This window comes from Bos indicus, chromosome 3 (genome assembly GCF_029378745.1).
Source record: "Bos indicus isolate NIAB-ARS_2022 breed Sahiwal x Tharparkar chromosome 3, NIAB-ARS_B.indTharparkar_mat_pri_1.0, whole genome shotgun sequence".
Classification (NCBI taxonomy): domain Eukaryota; kingdom Metazoa; phylum Chordata; class Mammalia; order Artiodactyla; family Bovidae; genus Bos; species Bos indicus.
In genome coordinates this window covers 109,948,517-109,952,193 of record NC_091762.1, presented here as the reverse complement: position 1 = coordinate 109,952,193, position 3,677 = coordinate 109,948,517, and positions in this window count along the sequence as shown.

Genomic DNA, 3,677 nt, shown 5'->3' with positions numbered 1-3,677 from the left:
GCGGCTGCCGGAGTGGGCGGGCGGCGCGGGGGGGCCGGGGCGGCGGGAGGGGCGCGGCGGGGCGGGGCCTCCTCCCTCTTTCCACAGCCGCCGCCAAGGCCCGCGCCCCGCCCGGCCGAGCGCGCGCCCAGCCCGGCCTCGACAGCCGCCTCCCTCCCGCGACCCACTCGGAAACCCCCACCCCGCGATATCCCGGGCAGCGCAGCCCCCATGCACCCTCGTGCCACGCACATTGTGCCAGCGTCTGGGGCCCCCTGCACTCTGGGGCCACCCGTCGAAAGGAGGACACAGACCCAGACCTGGCGCCGGGGAGGGCATGGTGTGCTCAGCGCGGGGAAGGGGCGGCACCGAGATTGTGGTTTAGTGGCTCAGTCATGTCCCACTCTTTGCGCCCCCAGGGACTGAAGCCCACCAGGCTCCTCTGTCCACGGCAAGAATACAATCGCGGTCTGTGTCTCCTGCATTGGCAGGCGGGTTCTTTAGTATGGAGCCACCTAGGAAGCCCAGCACAGGGATGGTGGGCCATACGTGAGCAGTTGTCGGAAGGCTTCCTGGCAGTGGTGACCTAGCCTGAGGGCCAGGACTTAGTGGGCTGGCGGGAGCAAGGGCGCTGGTCATCTGCGCATTCTGGGTTTAGGGACGTAAGCCTGCGTGCACACAGAGGCGGGCAGCAGGATCTTGTAGGCCATGAAGAAGCTGGTTAGACGTCACTTCAAGGAAATGGGGAGCCACTGAAGGCTCTGGAGCAGTGCAGTGAGGTGGTCAGAGTTGCATTTTAGAAAGAGTCCCCTGACTTCTCTGCGGAGAAAAACAGAGGCAGGGACGCTGGAGGAGGCTACTGTTCAGGAACTAAGATCCCACATGCCCAGCATGCAGCTCCCCAAAACAAACAATGAAACAACAGCAAGAGGAGTCAAGGAGGTGGAATAGGCAGGATTTGGAGGCGGGGGCAAAGGACCTAGACCTAGAAATGAGGACAGAGTCTAGGTTCCTGGCTGGGCAGCGGGGAGCTGGTGGCTCGGAAGGAAGATGGCCGGATGTACTTGGTTGCACACCCGTGTGGGCTTCCAGGTATCCAGCAGAGTTCTGAGCTAGAAATAGGAGCCCGTGGTATACAGATGGTAACTGAGGCCATGGGAGTGATGTTCAGGGAAGAAGTGCTCAGGCCAGGGCCATTAACATTAAGAGGACATGCAGGGGGAGGAGAGGTCTGCAAAGGAGATTTGGAAGGTGGGACTGGGAGTTGGGGAGAAACCAAGAGAGCAGTGACTCAGAAAGCAAAGGCAGGGTGTTTCTAGAAGGCCAGGGAGGCCCAGGGTCAGATGTCACAGTCCTATGGGACTGGCAGGGGCTGGTGGTTGGGTTTGAAGGAACAGGAGTCAGGCGGCAGAGGCCAAAGGAGTAGCCATTGGGGAGGAAGTAGAGGCAGGGAGTGCGGGGAGGAGTTTTAGAAGGTATGTTGGGGTGAGGGGGTGTGTATGTCTGTCTGTCTGGTCTAAGTAGGAAAGACCATCCACAGGTCCAGCAGAGAAGCAGGAAGGGCCTACGGCTGTCTGTCTCTGGGTCTGGGCCCACCTCCATGGCCCCCTCCTTCTCCCACTGCCTGCCCTCCAAGGGCCTCCCACTTTGCTGTCCCCCTGCCAAGGTACACACCAGTCCCGCCACTTCTAGACGGGGCCTCTCACCCTCACCTACCTCCAGAGTCTGGGCCCACTCCTATCCTGGCCCTCAGAGTGGGGCGGGGTTGCACGGGGTCTTTGGGCCTGGCCTCCTGGCCTGAGCAAGCACAGAGGGACTGCAGGGGAGCCAGGCTAGGGCACTGCCCGGGGAAAGGGGAGGGGGCCTGGGTGGCAGGATTCCTAACAGGAGACTGGCTGGAGTACAGAGCTGCAGCCCTTCCCCAAGCTGGTGTGAAAACTAGGCCCTTGATGGGGATCAGACGGGTCTGACTGGTCAGGGAGGGGGTGGAAGCTAAACAGCAGGGACTCTGGAGTCAGACTGCCTGGGTTCAAGTCCAAGAGCCACCACTCATCAAATGTGTGTCTTGAGCAAGTTGCCTAACCTCTGAACCCTCAGTTTCCTCATCTGAAAAGCTCTCATAGGCTTGTTGTGAGGATTAAATCCATTAATCCATGTAGAGTTTTTAGCTCTGAGTGTGAGCTGTTCTGGGGTGGGTGGGGGGAGGGAATTCAGTGATGGGGGTGCTGGTGAAGCAAGCAGTCGAGGTACCTCTTGTGCTGGGGAAGGGGTCCCATGGGCCCCACGCACACAGTTGCTGCAATACACACTTAGTCCCCCACGTGATCCTACCTCTGATTCTTCTGCTGCTTCTGCTGCTAAGTCGCTTCAGTCGTGTCTGACTCTGTGTGACCCCATAGACAGCAGCCCACCAGGCTCCCCGTCCCTGGGATTCTCCAGGCAACAACACTGGAGTGGGTTGCCATTTCCTTCTCCAATGCATAATAGTGAAAAGTGAAAGTGAAGTCGCTCACTCCTGTCCAACTCTTCGTGACCCCATGGACTGCAGCCCACCAGGGCTCTTTCATCCATGGGATTTTCCAGCCAAGAGTACTGGAGTGGGGTGCCATTGCCTTCTCTGCTGATTCTTCTGACTCACCCCTTACACTTTCCTGAGCCCCCCGCCAGCCTGGTTCTACGTGCCTCATACATCCCCCGCCTCTCTTCTTCTCCCCCTGCTGAAGGCCCTGCAGGCAGAGAGGGCTCCAGCTCCTGCACCTTTCAGCCGGCCCTAGGAGGCCAAGTCTGGCCCTGTCCTTTGTCCTGTGGTCCCTGGTCTTCACTGGACCCGTAAGGTGGGCCTCAGCTGCCCCTCCCCAAAGCAAGGCTGAGACAGTCTTGCCACGACCCTCCATAGCCGCCTGCTGTTCTACCAGTTCTTGGCCCAGCAAACTTCAAGGTAGGAAATGAGTATCTGTGTGCCATAGGTCGCAGACTTTCCTGCCAAGGCTCACCTCTGGGCTAAGAGCCAGGCCAGACGCCCAGCCGGTTCCCCATCCCCCCCTGCTCAGCCTTGATCTGTCTCTGGTGGTGCCTAGATATCAGTGGGTCATCTCTGCCTGTGGTTGCCTGCTGTGTGGCCTTGGACAAGTTGCTACCCATCTCTGGACTTCCTCAGCCACAAGAATCTGAGGCCAAAAAAAAGGGATTCAAGGACTGTTCTAGGAAATGTGATGGTTGGTTAAAGTGAACCAGACGAGGCTCGTAACCTGCTTAGCACAGCCCTGGCAGAGCCAATGATGGCCTCTCCTGCCCCGTTTAGAGCACGGGCTGAGGAGTCACGCAGACCTGGGTTGGGATCGCAGTTCTGCCTCTTTGTGACTGTGGGCAAGTGACCTCATTTCTTCAAACCTCAAACTCCTCCTCTTTAAAAGGGGGATAATGATAGTCCCTGATGACAACAGCTAACCCTTGCGGGGCTCTTACTCCATACCAAGCACTGTTCTAAGAACTTCTCACGGATTAACTCGTTGAATCCTCACACCAGTCCTTTGAGATGGATAAGAGTATTGTCCCCACTGTGCAGGTGGGAAAACAGAGGCACAGAGGGGTTAACTGACTCACCCATGGTCACCTGGCTAGGAAGTGGGTGAGCTGGGAAGCGACTCCATGAAGGCTGGCTCCCCAGTCTCCCCGCTTTCCCACCATGCTATCGGGCC